Raw genomic sequence first — 17,076 nt, 5'->3', positions numbered from 1 at the left:
CGTCTTTGCAGCACCAAGCAAAATGAGTATGATAGGCGACACAAGCATGTCAGTAGGATATGGTGTGCACAGTCACTGTGAATCAAACTTACAAAAAGAAGGGAACTTGTACGGTATATTTGTGAAAAGTCTTTGTTTCAAACCCCATATAATGACGTGTATATAATATTATGTATTCAAAGCAGATGATTGATACTTCAAGCCATATGTCCACAAGGAGACAAGTCAGTAAGAATCCTGTATTAAACTGGGTTGTTCTTTTTTTGTGCATTCTGTTTTGTTTTTTTGTTATCAAATATACATAATCCCTTTCATGATCTCTTAAGTAATTTGGAATGTGATGATATATTTGGTGGTAACTGTGGGTCTACAGAATTTTCACTTGTTGAAAGCATGTCAGATATTCACACTGCCAAATAATACAAGAAATGAGAACTGTTATGTTATGATGTCAGTTGATTGAAATGATTGTTCATGCATGTCATGCGAATATGTGGCTTGTTTCTGTGAGTTGTGGTGAAAGCAAATTATTTCTTGTGAGGGGACACCTAGAGAGTTGAGAGTTACTGCCTGCACCTTGCTTGCTCCTCTTTTATCGCTGACATCTCTTATTTAGAAGAAAGAAAGAAAAAAAAAAGGAAAAACGAAGACTTGTGAAAAGTGGTTTGCACTTTATTTTCTCTAAACACTTTTTGGTTTTCTTTTGTTTCTCCTGTTCACCTGATTCTTAAAATCATGTTACTTGCAGTAATAGTGTTAAAATCAGACAGCCAGTATTCTACGAACTGAACCTGCCTTCCCAGTCTATTCCCCTTTCCTGTTTTTTGAGCAAGCCTCGACACGTTTTCTCTTTTTGGGAGACTATGAGGCACTGTTACTGTCTGTGCTGTTTTGCTCTGGCAATTAGGTAGTGAAATTTGTTAACACTGGGGTGCGCACTAGCTGTCCGTTGTGCAGTGTTATTTGCCTATGTATGGCCTTTTTATGTATTTTTTTTGTTTGGCTTTGAAGTATGGTTGGTTGGTTTTTTGTTGTTTTTTTTTTTTTTTCTATTTTATGATTGTGTGGAAGGGCTATGTCCTCAGCACAGCCTAATCTTATTTTTCCTACAGAGCTAAATGGTTAAGATGTGTTATGAACTGTGTTTTGTAGGTTTATCTTTGACACACACACACACACACACACACACACACACACACAAACATATGTGACAGCTTTGTGTTAAACGTGGTAACGTTTGGACGTTTGTGTAGTTGGGCAGTCCTGATATGGCCCTGTGCGGTTGGGTGCACTATAAGCAACAACAATAATAATAATGATAACCATCTGAACCAGAACATATGATGTCTTAGACCTCATAAATGATAAGATTACATAAAATGCGGCAAGTACTGCTTTGTTGTACATGCATTTATGAGTTTATCAAAAAGGCAGCCATGTTAATAGTAACTGTTACTTGCGTCAGGCCATTTTGTTTAACCAGAAAATGGTTTGGACATGCATGACGTATTGACGTTCTGTCTTGACGTTGTGCAAATTTGAAGTTGTGGAAACTGATTTAAGTGCAGGGTTTGACATAATTTTTTTTAGAGTTAGTGGAACCTTTTTATTTTCCATAATTTTAATTCAACCTGTCACTATCCATTTGTCATGTTTGATTGATTGTCATGCAGTTTGCAATGTGAAAAGAGAATGGCGAAATTCGTCTGATGGCGTGGCAGCGTCCATTTAATATATATACTACAATTTTATGTACCAATTCACCAAGTGGTGAAGTTTTCTGAGTACCTCAATCTGAGGCTTGTTAGTTGTTTTTTTTATACATCACTGTGATTTGTTTTCAGTCCCTGAGACTGCCACGAGTTGAATGTCACACGCAGTTATTTTGATTCTTTTTTGGTGTGTGTTGCTGTGTGTGTGAATGTGTATGTGTGTGTTTTGTGAACAATGTTTTCCTCTCATGGATTTACCACTACCACCACCACTACCCCCCCCACACACACACACTCACACTCACACACACACACACACACACACACACACACATACAACTGTAAACACAGGGATGTGTTTTTTCATTGTCAACAGTGCAGTTGGCGTCTTGGCACTGGTAGCCAGCCTTTCTCTGTTGCCCTGTTCCTATCCACCTATGGAAGTTTCTGCAGATTCTTGTACATATATTTCAAACACATTTTTGCATGCACAACATGTTCATCCGGGTAAATTGCCCCCTGTTTTTTTGTTGTTGTTTTTTTTCCCTTGCATAGGAGGTTATATTTTCTTTTTAACATTGTCTCCATTACAATTTCACATGAAATTCAACACCAGTAAAGCAAAATTGCAGTTCACACCACCTTTAGCAATAGAGGTAGTACATATATACATACATATATGTATACACACACACACACACACACACACACACACACATAATATACCCACACAAGTATAATATTAACAAATAACTGACGAACAAGCAAGAAAGAATGGATGAAGAATAGAGAAAACAAATAAACAACAAACACATGCACAAACAACAACAATAACAACAACAACAACAACAAAAATCATAGATCCCAGAACATGACATTTCCAATCTCAGCTCACAGCACACATTAACAGTCAAATCTCATGGATCACAGGGAACATACAAGTCACAACAAACCAGTCAATACAAGATTGGTCAATATAATGTTTCCACTCCTGTGGAAATACCTCTGACTCTATATAAAAGATTAGAATTCATGTTCCATCACTAAATCTAAATAAGGTAGTTGCCCCCCCCCCCCCCTGGTTATAGTTGCAGCACCAAACAAAGTGACCCATTTCTGTGCCTGGTGGATGAGGCTGTGTCGGTATCTTCATGGAAATTAATGTTTGTCTTGCGCGTGATTGAGGGAATCTTTTGTTTTCGTTGTTTTTGCTCTTGAATTTTATTATTCATATATGTGTTGCACAGATTATGATGGTGAAGGTGTGTGAATATCTTAAAGAGATTGGATTAAATCATTGATAAATATTGTACATACATATATATAATTTGTGTGTGTTGTACATGATCATGCTCTCACAAGTGTATCATGCAGAATATCTCTCTCTCTCTCTCTCTCTCTCTCTCTCTCTCTCTAGCTCTCTGTCTCTCTCTCACTCTCCATTTTACAATTATGAAAATAAAAAAAGAGTTTGATTTTCTGGTTGTTGTTGTTTTCTTGTTTGGGTTTTTTTTGTTGTTTTTTTTTTGGGGGGGGGGGTTGTTTTTTTGTGTGTTTTTTTTTCAGCCCCTTAGATATATTTCAAAAAGTGGCCTGGAATAATGGAAAGGGAGATAATCGACAATTATTGTAAAAATGTTGCTAATTTGAAGGGGAAAAAAAGGAGAAACAATAAAACGAGTGAAACTGTCTTGAAAGTAAGAAAGCAAGAGACAAACTTTTTCCTTTTTTTTTTCGTTCTCAGCTTTTCTGGTCATGGGTTTGACAACCATAAAAATCACTTCTAATTCTTCACACACACACACACACACACACACACACACTTTCCAAGTACTGCCCACCAATTCCCAGTCATTTCTTCTGCATTCACTTCCTCTTCAGTGAACCCCCTCCCCCACCCAACTTTGCTCTCTTCCCCTCCCCCCACACCCCCTCCCCCACTTCATTCATTTTCCCCTCCCACCTACCCCCTCTTTATAAACGTCTTCCTGTTTCTCACACTCACGTAACAGTTTGTCAACCCGGAGGTGAATTTTGCCCCGTGTCACACACTGCCCTTAACTGTTCGCCCTCTCGCCCGTATCTTTCTGTCTCTTGCATTGCTGTGTATGTGTGTGTCTGGTTCTTATTATCTTTTATGGTGTGGTTCTAACTGGGGTTTTTTTGTTTGTTTTTTTTTTTGGTCTGGCACTCACATACTTGTCAGTTTAAAAAGCGCATTTCTTTCACATGCACACGACAGTGATTGGATCACATACAAAAAATTTTTTGTGAAACTGAAAGCATGTGCACACTTACACATGATTGAAAATCCTGCCTGTTAGGTGGGTATGCAGGTCACACACATTGATACACACACACACACGCACGCACATATACTCACAATTGACTCATATACTCTCACACTTTATGTACGAACACATGCTCTCTACACACACACACACACACATAACACACACACATAACACACACACACACACACACCATAATACACAATCATCACCAGCCCTGAAGAACCCCTACCCACCCCCTACTTTTATTTCTCTCTCCCTCCTTTCTCTCTCTCTCTCTCTATATATATATATATACACACACACACACACACACACATATATATACTCCTAATTGACTCGTATACTCTCACACTTTATGTTGAACACACACTCTCTCCACACACATGCACACACCATAATACACAATCATCACCAGCCCTAATGACCCCCTACCCACCCCTTTTATTTCTCTCTCCCTCCTTTCTCTCTCTCTCTCTCTCTCTCCAGACCTAATACCTTGTTCCCAGACTTTTTAGTCCTCTCTCATCTAATGTGTTCAAAGAGTGCACACAATGAAGAAGTCACACACATCCAGTGGCAGAATGATGGGAACAGTGCACAACCCAGTGTTGAGAGATACATGTTGAGCAAGGGGTCTGGATGAAAACAACCCGAAGGTTAAAATTGTTGCTGGGGGGGGGGGGGGGGGGGCTGTGGTAAATAAATGTAGGGAATAGTAATAATGTACGTTTGTATAGTGCCGTGTCTCTAAAAAGCTCGGGGCGCTTTACATGAAAAATAAAGTTCCAAAGTACATAAACCACTCATGACCATTCTCACTCTCCTTCTCTCCCTCTCTCCCCACCCCATCCCCAAATCACATCTCTCATTCCTGATACAAAAAAAACAACAACAGTGTATTAGCAGGCATTGGGTGGTATTGGAAAAGTAGGAAACAGAAACAGTGCTCACAGATAGGTTCTGAAAAGACAAGTTTTTAATGAAGAGCAAAAGGCTGAGATGGAGCCAGATAGGTTCTGAAAAGATGAGTTTTTAATGAAGAGCAAAAGGCTGAGATGGAGCCAGATAGGTTCTGAAAAGATGAGTTTTTAATGAAGAGCAAAAGGCTGAGATGGAGCCAGATAGGTTCTGAAAAGATGAGTTTTTAATGAAGAGCAAAAGGCTGAGATGGAGCCAGATAGGTTCTGAAAAGATGAGTTTTTAATGAAGAGCAAAAGGCTGAGATGGAGCCAGATAGGTTCTGAAAAGATGAGTTTTTAGTGGAAAAAAAAGACAAAAATGGTATCAGATGAACGGATATGATGTGGAAGGCTGTGCCAGATATGAGGAGCAGCAAAGAGAACAGAGCATTCACTTGAGGAACTGGCCTTGCAGCTTGTACTGACACGGGGAATATTCAGAAGGTAACAGTCAGAGGAAGAGCGGAGAGTTCTTGAGGAAGTGTCAGCACTAAATGAGGTCAGAAAGATAGGTTAGTCCAGTGGAGTAGAAACCAGAAAAAGCAAAGACATGCAACTTCGTATTAAATTCTCACCTCTACCAAAGGAAGAATATTGGGAGTGTGTGTCGGGGGGAGGGGGGGTGTTGATTGATTGATTGACAAATCATTGGGGTTCAGCCAGTGTCTGCCCACTGTTTGGTGTCTTTATAAAAGAAAACACATCAAAATAAATGAATAATTAGTTAATAGTGAATACAGTGAGGTGTCAAAGCATGCGGACCCATCCATACATACACTGCATCACATCTGCTGATTTTTTCTCTTTTCTTCTTTTTTTACACAGCAGATGGCTGATCTTTGCTCAACCCCAACATGCTGAAAATAATGCATGATTATGTACAAGAGTAAAACTTGTGATTTGGTGGTATGATGTTTTGTTCATGCTCTGCTCACCCCACTCCCTCTCCCCTCTCTTAATTGTCACATTTTGACATTTCAAAAACTGCACCTATTTTTTTTTTTTTTTTTTTTTTTTTTTTAACCATTTTGGTATAGTTGACTGGTATAGTCAATTGAATACCATCTAAAGGGAAAACCTTTCTCCTTTTTTTTCCCCTATAGTGAAGGTTTACAGTGTCATTTGAATAGTTTTGCAGTGTTCTTTTTATTTACTTATTTATCTTATTTTATCTAATAGGAGTCCAAGTTGATGGAAATGCCCAAGTTACAGTGTAAACAGAATATAGGATGATATGTTTTGGTGGAAGCACATGTTCTGTTTTTTACGTGTTGTTATTTCACTTTACAGACTCACGAACATAGACATGCAAAAGATTTTGTTTGCTTTTGTTCTCTCCAGAAATCATTGATTCGAGCAATTAATTGAATGAACTGGACAGTGGATTGTAAAAGAAATCACAAATAAAACTTCACCTTTCAGTCAGAAATTCCTAATGCTGTGCTGTTGATGTTAGTGTGATTTGAATTGTGTGTGTTTGTGAGTGTGTGTGTGTGTGTGTGTGTGATGCTTTGCCATTTTTTTATGTGGTGTGGCAACAGTTCACTTTAAAGATTGTCTTATGACAAAAAAAAAAAAAAAAAAAAAAGGATATTGATAGAAAAGGTACTGCAAAACACACAATTCATCAACTGATATGTATTCTGCAAATGGTTAGCGAATACAGATACGACCGTCTTCACCACTTGAGATATGGGAAATTAAGTAGTCCAATTGACTGATAGCAAACTGTTGACACATATCATGTATCCTGTTTTTCGTTCGTTCGTCCTTTAGTTTAACGTCTTTTCACTGTAAGTGATATTAGACGAGGGTAGGAAAAAAATCGAATGGGAGGAGGAGGAGAAGGGGGGTGGCGGCGGAATAACTGTGTATGCATGCAAGAAAGTGAAAGTGTGTGTATGTGTGTGTTACATATAGAAAATGATTGATTTAAATTTTGTTTTAAAAAAAACCACACAACAATGTCAATGTAACATGCTTCTAATGAAAAACTAACAACTATAACAGCGAACCAACTGGACTATTTAACAAGGAGTTGAAGAAGTCATACATTAGCAATGGACTGCTGAAGATCGTCAACACTGAAGATGATTTTAGTTCAGGGATTTGAGACTTTAACATATCGCAAGCTGATATATGATCGGCTGTTATGTGAGCACCACAGATGCAAGAAACAGTACTGATCCTAAAACAATTCATTTTCCATCTGCAGATTAGAGAAATGATTTGCCTCTTATGAAAATCATTATGGTAATGTTTTTACATTGTGGTAATGTTTTTTTGTGATTTCACCTACATTCCACTTCAGACTGTGTTTTCTTGTCAGAAAACATTTTCTTGTTTGTCTGCTGCATATGAGGTTTCCGTTCTTTTGAAGACGTGTGTGCTTTAAACGCATGGATATGCACACATTATACATGCATGCACACGTATGCGCAGGTGTATGTACCCACATTACACATAATTATATACTGTATGCTGCACGCACACACCTGTAACCGGGTTACACACGGGCGCTCGCATGTACACACACACACCCTGTGCGCGTGCACACACACACACACACACACACTGTATACTGCATGCACCATGTATAAGCACTCACACATACACATAGAATTGTTCGTATTCTTCATTTTGTCGCCTTCCTTTGTCAACTTCAACTCTTAACACATTATGCCTTTTGTTACTTTCTTTACTGAACTTGAATCTATTCCGTCATTTGTGAAGGTGAATGGCCTTTGTCCTTCTAATGTTCACTGTAAACACTTTCCATTCAGGAAAAAAAACTCCACACGACCACAAAGTAAGCAAATAAAGATATATATAAGGGTCACTGAGCTTAGAAAAAGAAAATGCACACACACAGAGAGAGAGAGAGATGCGCACGTACACACATGAGCGCGAAGATTCTTTTTAGCGCAGTGGGTAGACGTTTTATTCAGACCTGTTTTATTCTGAACGCACAGACATACATGTCTGTTGGATTGTACGTCTAACTCTGTGAGTTGATGCCATTAAAGTTAGACTTGTGGGGAGGTGGCCTAGAGGTTGCAACACCCACCCACTCGTCCAAGAAGGAAGTGTTAACTTTATTTTTTCATGTCCTTTGAATAGGTGCAAGTTTGACACAAGCTCAGTTTAAATTAACATTCTTCATCGCCGACTGTTTAGTCAGTCAGTTACTTTCGAATCTTACGTCGAGACTCATTTCAGCTGATGTGGTCCGATGACATTGTGGTGGGGAGGAGAATGGTGGGAGGAAGGCGGAGACTGGGCAGTGGTGGTGGAGGGGCTAGGGGGGCGGACCTAGCTATACCTGTTCACACGAACTCAGATTTGCTGACAGCGGTTGACAGCACCCACCTGCCTGTGACACAACAGAGTAGACTCGGCTTACCCCTCCCCCCCCCCCTCCCACCCTCCAACACTTCCAGTTTAGTCCCCCCCCCCCACCTCCACACCCCCCAGGCAGCAAGTCCATCCACCCCTATCTTTTTTCTTCTCCCCCCACCCCACCCCCCACCCCCTGGAAAGTTGTGTCGTGGAAGGCTAGGGCTGTGCCGGTCGGGTGTATTCCCGGGGTCCGCCGAGAAGTATTCACATTTGGCGCTGTATGAATATTCATATCAGATCATTCGTTTGCGGGTTACCAAGAAGTATTCACATTTGGCGCTGTATGAATATTCATATCAGATCATTCGTTTGCGGGTTACCAAGAAGTATTCACATTTGGCGCTGTATGAATATTCATATCAGATCATTCGTTTGCGGGTAACCAAGAAGTATTCACATTTGGCGCTGTATGAATATTCATATCAGATCATTCGTCAGTTTGTGGGTAACCAAGAAGTATTCACATTTGAAACACAAGCCGTGAAGAAAGAAAGAGACGCAGCCTTGCATTTACTCTTTGTCCTCCGAGTCAATCGCTGTCATGACTCATTGTAGTAGGCCTACAAAGAACGAAAACGTCGATTCCAGTTTATTCTAGGTATTCAGTCATATATGGTCTGAGACTGAGAAGGAACGCACAAGTTAGTAGGCCAACGCGTGCTCGGAAACACAGTACACACACACACACACACACACACACACACACACACACACACACACACACACACACACGCACACACACACACACACACACACACACACACACACACACACACACGCACGCACACACACACCATCCCCTGTAACACGATCCTTTCACACCACCAATGCAAAGTGTGTGGGAGTGGAGGGGGGTGGGGGTGGGGCGGAAGGGGGGAGGGGCTGGAACGCTGCGGGAATGTAAATGATAGGCTTCGGTTGAAAACATCTGCAGTTACTTTCCGCGGCGCAAGATTTGAAACGTTTAATCTCATTACACGCAGTGTCTGCAATTACATTCGCTGTAAATTATTTGAATAAGTCTCACTTTAGTAACACAACTAGTTACTGAAACAGTGCACTGCAGAGCACTGTCAACTTCTGCAAAACAGTGGAAACCCACTTCTCCGAGTCTGTCGTTGTGAAACAGGTTTCTGAGAAATGGAGCTTTTGAAGAGCGTGATCATCTGGGGATGGACTTCGCTCCTTTTTTGGACGCGCGCGGGTGCGCACGTGTGTGTGTGTGTGTGTGTGTGTGTGTGTGTGTGTGTGTGTGTGTGTGTGTGTGTGTGTGTGTGTGACCGTGCGTAACTCTGTGTGTGTGTGTGTGTGTGACCGTGCGTAACTCTGTGTGTGTGTGTGTGTGTGTGACCGTGCGTAACTCTGTTGTGTGTGTGTGTGTGCGCGCGCGCGCGTGTGTGTGTGTGTGACTGTGCGTAAGTGTGTGTGTGTGTGTGTTTGTGAGAGAGAGAGAAAGAAAGAGAGAGAGAGAGAGACCGTGCGTAAGTATGTGTGATCGTGCGTCAGTGTGTGTGTGTGGAGGGGGAAAGCGAGGGGGAGGGGGGTGGGATCGAGTGGAAGTGGTGGGGAACTGAATGGAATTTGGTGAAGATGGTTAGAACGGAGATAAAATGTGTGTGTGTGTGTGTGTGTGTGTGTGTGTGTGTGTGTGTGTGTACTGTGTTTCTGCGTGTATGTGCGTGTCTGCATCAGTGTCAGCGTGCGCGCGTGTGTTTATGAGAGGGGGATGAGGCGTCTGTGTGTGTGTGTGTGTGTGTGTGTGTGTGCAAGCGCAAGTCTGTATCAGTGCGCGGGGGCGATTGGGTATGATATAATCATGCGTGCCCGGCCACCTCTTTGAATCACGTTACTGTCAGCAACGCTTTCGGGCAACAATCAAGCTACTGTTGTCGGAGTCAGTCTCTGACACAGTACTTCCTGATGACACACACACACACACACACACACACACACACACACCACTCAGAACACATTTTCGTCTTGTGTTATTCTGTGTGTGGGCAATGGCACGTCTCGGCTTCCTGAGTCCGATTACGTAGTGACAGCACTGAGATACACGTCATTATGACGTCAGTAGTGAACGTGACGCAAGGAGCAAGATTCTGTCAGTTCAGTGCGATGACATCTAATGATACCAAGCCGGGAGGGGGTAGGCGAAATCGGGATGAACCCGGCCATATACGTACTATATGCTATTTTAAGCACGGTTGTGGGCCTGTGCTCGGGGTAGGAATGCACAAGAGGTCAACTGATTTCCTACAAATGTAGTGGTTAACCAGATATGAAAGGTTTTTGGATTTGCTTCTTTTTTTTCTTCTTTTTTTTTTTTTTCCAAGGACGACAGTTCCACTGTTTGACTTTTAAGTTTGTGTGTTTCTTACTGCTGTCCTAATCCATAATAATGTGTACAGAAGGGAGCTCGGTGTTCCAATATCAGTGCGTCCTGTTGGTTTAAAAAAAAAAAAAAAAAAAGTTTCATCGTCAGTTTTGGTAGATATGTAAGCGTCACTGCGTTCGGACTTTCTTTCTTTCTTTCTTTTGCTTTCGACAGCTACGCAGTCAGGGTCGAAAGCCGAGGGATGCCACAAACTCGGACGTCCGGCGAAGATCGGCTACCGTCCCCCAGAGCTTGGTGTTGAGGTCAACACCCCCAGGCCAGGACTGCTGCCGCATCTTCTCATACAGGGGGCAGTCTTGGAGAATATGGGATGGGGTCTGGTCAGCCTGGCCGCAATCACATAGGGATGTGGCTGCCACTCCAATCCTCTTCAGGTGTGCTCGGAGGCCGCAGTGTCCTGTGCGAAGGCGGTAGATGGTAGTCTGGTGTCTCCTCTCCAGTGTCCTGATGGGATCCTGGTGTGTCTGGTAGCCTCCGTTCAGGGTGACCCAGCCTCTTCGGAATCTGCTGTGGAGGAGAGTTTTTGCTTCCTCATACGTGGCAGGAATGGTTGACTGGCTTCCTTCCTTAGCAAGGTGGTCTACACGCTCGTTGCCTGGGAGGCCTACATGTGCAGGCACCCACTGGAGGGTTGTTGGGGCTGTTTGGTTAAGGGTTGCGAGGGAGGCCTTAAGGGACTGGATAAGTGGACCAGGATCAGGGGAGTCAAGGGCCTGGAGTGTGGACATGGAGTCAGTGAAGATGGAGATGCTGCCAAGGGGCTTTCCACAGGAGGAGAGGAATTCTGCTGCTGTTTTAATGGCCAGGACTTCAGCTCTGAAATTGGAACAGAGCTTTCCTCCAGGGAATGCGATGCTGCTGTGCTCTTCATCGGGAAATCTGACGTAGACACTACTGCCTCCGTTGTGTGTGGCTTCCTCCGCTGATCCGTCCGTGTATACATGGGTCCAGGAGCTGGCTGGGTAGGACCCCTCTATCATGGCCAGAGTCAGGATCTTGAGAGTAGCTGGTTGCTGGTTTTGGTGGTGATGCCAGGAACTCTGAGGCTGATGGTGGCCTCTATCTCTTGGTCGAGCCTCCAGTCAGGCAAGGCAAGGTCAGTGCAAGACTCCCCTTTTGCCGCCAGAACATCGCTGTGCTGTGCTCTGTGTGCTTTATACTGGTGGTTGAGGCTCTGACGTTTGAGACGGTTCTTGGTGGGCTGCTCCAGTCTGTGGTGTAGGTGATGTGAGGGCAGTCTTCTGAGCTTCTCTCCCTGCATCAGGACTTTCAGGTCGCGTCTTCTCTCCAGGGGCTCGACGTTAGCAGTTTTCTCCATGTCATGGATCGGCGTGGACCTCATGGTTCCAAGTATGAGGCGTAGTCCCATATTTTGGACTTTGTCGAGCCGGCACTTGTTGATCTTGGAGGCTGTGCACTGCGTTCGGACAAAAATTAAGATAGTTTTTTTGTTTGTTTGTTGTTGTTTTTAAGATTGTCGCGGTTTTGACGTACCTTCTTAGGCTTCCTTTAAATCCCGCCAGCTCAAAGATTTATTGTGTCTGTAGTCTGGCTGATATGGAGGGAGACAGGCTTACACTTCCTCGGGTGTTTTGCCGGGTCTTTTGTTGTTGAGCTGTTTGGTATACAATCAGCTTCAGGAGTGCTGGGTTCGACTGGACCAACGCCTTGACCACATCACACGTACCCCCATGGATAAGACCACAGCCACGAACAACTTGACCTTAAGGGCTCGTTGCCGATAGGTCGTTAAACAACTCTACAGTGCGGTGGGTTCGCCGGCTGTCAGCACGACAGCGCTCACTCTCGTGTTCACCAGAAATGTCGAAAAGTACGTGCCGTATCAGTTCATTGAACAGGGACTTTGATTGATTTTTTTTTTTTTTTTTTTTTTTTTTTTTTTTTTTTGTCTATGTCCATCAAGGTTAATATTAAGTTTGTTTGCTTGTTTATTTTTTGTTTTTTTTGTTTTTTGTTTGTTTGTTTTTCCTTACATGGACGTTATGTGTGTGTGTGTGTGTGTGTGTGTGTGTGTGTGTGTGTGTGTGTGTGTTGTTGTTGTTGTTGTTGTTAACCCTCTCTGCCTGCATGGCAAGGAACAAGGGACATAACTTGACTGCCTGGCGCCCACATTCGTCCTGCCAAGCGGTGGACAGGGTTGTCTCCCTGGGAACAGCCTCTTTGTTTTCTGACTGGAGTGCTGGTGGTGAGGGGGGGAGTGTATGTATGTGTGTGTGTGTGTGTGTGTGTGTGTGTGTGTGTGTGTGTGTGTGTGTGTGTAATGATATGCATGCCACACCAAAGGCCTGACTAAGTGCGTTGGGTTATGCTCCTGGTCAGGCATCTGCCTAGCAGATGTGGTGTAGCGTATATGTGGAACATAAACAAAACATGCAGTAAAAAATAAATAAATAAATAAATAATCCAAAGTTGCTCAAAGCGATATCATCCACTGTGAGTGACGTAGCATTGATTGGATGGCCGGCGTGGAGTCTGGCGCGAAAATGACGTAGTCTGGCGCGAAAATGACGACAGGCGAAACAGCCTGCCGCCTCCGGTCAGCTGATCCGGCGCTTGCAGTGGATGAGGTTGGTTACAGTTTTAACTCACTCAGTACGGCCAGTCCTCTCTTCTCCTCTACACAGACCCCTCGGATGTCCAGTGGGTGTCTGAATGACCCAACCTTTAGCTTCCGTCGTAAGAATTCGGTGGTATTCTTTGTCAACATTCACCTCTTCAGTATAAGAGCCTTCCTCTTGCAAAATTTGATGATGGTAATTGGGGTGAAACGCTGTTAACGTCGTCTCTTTCGCCGTTCGTATGGAGAGAGTTAAAGAGGCGGTCATTATCCACAACTTACGCCACATCTGCTGGAACGGGACCGAAAAAAAAAAGAAGAAAAAAAATAGGAAAGAAAAAAGAAAGGAGCAGATGCCTAACTTAACCTACGCACAAAGCTAGTGCGTAGGACAGACTCTGAGAACCTACTATCTATGTTAAAAAAAATAATAATAAAAGTGAAATAAAAGATATTTGGGCAGCTCGATACAAAGAATACAAAAATTCAATAACAATTAATCCTTTTGTCCCTTTTTTGGGGGGGTTGGGGGGTGGGGGATGGGGGGCTGGGGGGTGTGTGCTTAGGTACCGCAAAAATTTTGACAAATTGGATCGCATCTTCAGTCCAGCAATGTTAAACGAAACAAAAAAACAAAAAAAATCGAACTGATTTTTATACATAAATACATGCATATTTTGCATACATACATGCATACATACATAAATAGCAAAATTCAGCACAAGTTCAGGACAAGTTACGTGCCATTCTCAAGTTTTACCGATGAATTTACTGAAATAAAGTTGGTCAACAGGTATGGAGAAAACTAACTGCAAGTGCCTAAATAGAAACCCCGTTGTGTCTATTATGCATGGAGAAGACCAAATCGGCACGTACGTTGAACATCCCATAATCCATGTCAGCCTTTGGTGGATTATGGAAAGTACATACCCAGCATATACCCCTCCATCCCAAACCCCCTACCACCCCCCGCATCCACCCCCACCCCACCCCCACCCCCACACCCCCACACACATACCCCCCAAAAAAGTAAAATGAAGTAAGAAAAATAAAAGAATAAATGAAATAAAATGAAACGACATGCTCGCCTACGAAAACGGACTTATGCTGTTTACAAAGTTTCAGTTTCAGTTTCAGTAACTCAAGGAGGCGTCACTGCGTTCGGACAAATCCATATACGCTACACCACATCTAGATGCCAAGCAGATGCCTGACCAGCAGCGTAACCCAACGCGCTTAGTCAGGCCTTGAGAAAAAAAAGAAAAAAAAAAAAGTAAATAAATAATGATAAATAATGGATAAATACATAAAAAAAGAACTACTACTACTAATGATAATATGTATAAGGCGCAGAAACTTGATGAAGTCAATTATAAGCATGAAAAAAGTTTGTTTACAAAGTGGTGGAAAATAAAAAGTAATTCACGTGAAAACCTTCCCCTGCATACGAGTGAACATGAGAGTTTCAACGTAGAAGATGAAGAATTTGAGGAGGAGGAGATCGAGAAGGAGGAGAAGAAGAAGTAGTAGGAAATTGTTGATGATGATGATGAAAAGGAGGAGGAGGAGGAGATGAAGAAGGAAATTGATGATGTTGATGAGGAGGAGGAGGAGGGGGAAGAAGGAGAAGAAGAAGAGGGAGGTGTTGATGAGGAGGAGGAGGAAGAAGGAGAAGAAAAGGAAATTGTTGATGATGTTGAGGAGGAGGAGGAGGAGGAGAAAGAAGAAGAAGAGGAAGAAGAAGAAGAAAGTTGTTGATGATGATTAGGAGGAGGAGGAGGAGGAAGAAGAAGAAGAAGTAAGTTGTTCAGGATGATGAGGAGGAGGGAGAAGAAGAGGAAGTTGTTGTTGTTGATGATGATGATGAGAAGAAAAAGAAGAAGTTGATGATGAGGAAGAGGAGAAGAAGTAGAAGACGAAGAAGAAGTTTTTGATGAAGAGGAGGAGGAAGAGAAGAAGAAGAAAGTTCACAGTGTGGACTACTGATTCCGGCGGTCCATGTCGCCAGATGGTCAACCGTCATGTTGTTCACACCTTGTCACACCCGTTGACCATAGCTGGTTGACATCTCCCCCCCCCCCCCCGCCCGCCCCCCCCCCTCCCCACAGACCTCCCCCCTCTGTCTCTCCTTCCTTTGGCCCCCTCCCTCAAGGTAGAGGGGGGGAGAACTCTGAACGCCCGCATAGGGGGCGCTCGGTTCTTCACTTCCGCTGTTGGGACATCCTGTTTCCGCTTGACGTCGCTGCATGTCTTCGTCTAGTTTCCGACGCTTCACGAGAATTCAGAGTTCATCAGTGGGATGTTGTTACGATGATAATTGCAGTGATGTTAATGTGCATTTGGTATTTGCATGTGGTTATTAGTTTTTTAAAAAAGAAAAGTCTCAAGAATGTGTGTGTGTGTGTGTGTGTGTGTGTGTGTGTGTCTGCCTCTGTATGTGTGTGTGTGTGTGTGTGCTCGTTCTTTTGTTTGACGTTCATCCTCAGTTGTGATTTTAGACGAAATATGTGAATGTGTGTGTGTGTGTGTGTGTGTATGCGTGTGTGTGTGTGTGCGTGTGTGTGTGTGTGATGTAGAGAAAGATAGAGAGTGACCCGGAGAGAGACAGAGAGAGAGAGAGAGAGGGGTGAGGTAAGGAGATGGAGAAAATCAGAACTAATATTGTGTTTTCTCGTCAGTCAGGCTTCTTTATCAGATCATGGAGTCTCATTCAACCATTTATTTAAGAAACTCTGCCCCCCTCCCCCTCCTTCCCGACCATCCATCCCCGCCCCACCCTCTCTCTCTCTCCCTCTCTCTCTCTTTAGTGAATCCCTCACTGTGTTCATCGGTGCGACACCACGACGATAATTATCATCAGTGAAACGACGCGTAGCCTATATAGTGACAGTGATCCTTTCATATTAGCACTACAAAACACGGCTGGAAATAAATATAACTATAACAACAATGAAAATGAACGGCTAAAGAAGAACTCAATATATGGCTGTGCAACAATAAATAATAGTGATGATGTTACGAGGACTAAAGAGGGGGTGTAATAAACAAAAAAAATAAAGTAGAACATAAGTAAATAAGCAGGTGTGAAGGAAATATGTTGATGGCTCTGGTTTTGTTGGGTTTTGTGTGTGTGTGTGTGTGTGTGTGTGTGTGTGTGTGTGTGTGTGTGTGTGTGTGTGAGTGTGTGTGTGTGTGTGTGTGTGTGTGTGTGTGTGTGTCCGATGTTTGTGTCTGTTGGTTGGTTGGTCGATTTGGTTGTTTGGGGTTTGGGGTGGGGAGTGGGGGGGGATTGGGGGAGGGCGGTGTTTTTTTTGTTTTTGTGTTGTTGTGTTTTTTTTTTTGGGGGGGGGGGGGAGGGAAGCAGGAAGGGAGGGGGCAGAGTGTGGGGGGGGGGGTACCTTTTCGACTTTTCGACGCCTAACTTAACCAAACGAAACATAAATTCCCGGCTAATGATCTCGCCTCTCTTTGTTAGAAAAGCAACACAACGGCTTCCCAGCTCCCATCTGTCCCGGATTGATTCCTTCTGTCCCCCCCCCCCCCCTCCTCCTACCCCCCTCCCCCTCCCCCCTCCCCCACGCCCCCTCCCCCTCATCAGACTCTCGGCACAGCCACCCCCCCTGTTTCCCTGCCGCGGTAATTGAAGGGGAGCTAATCGAGTTGGACTCGAGTTAACACGTCGCCTGGTGGGCTCATGGGAGACAACCCCGCCCAGTCTGACAGGAACCCATCACCT

The sequence above is a fragment of the Babylonia areolata genome, chromosome 23, assembly GCF_041734735.1.
Source record: "Babylonia areolata isolate BAREFJ2019XMU chromosome 23, ASM4173473v1, whole genome shotgun sequence".
Classification (NCBI taxonomy): domain Eukaryota; kingdom Metazoa; phylum Mollusca; class Gastropoda; order Neogastropoda; family Buccinidae; genus Babylonia; species Babylonia areolata.
The sequence above is the reverse complement of the archived record's forward strand: the minus strand, read 5'-3'. Positions refer to the sequence as shown.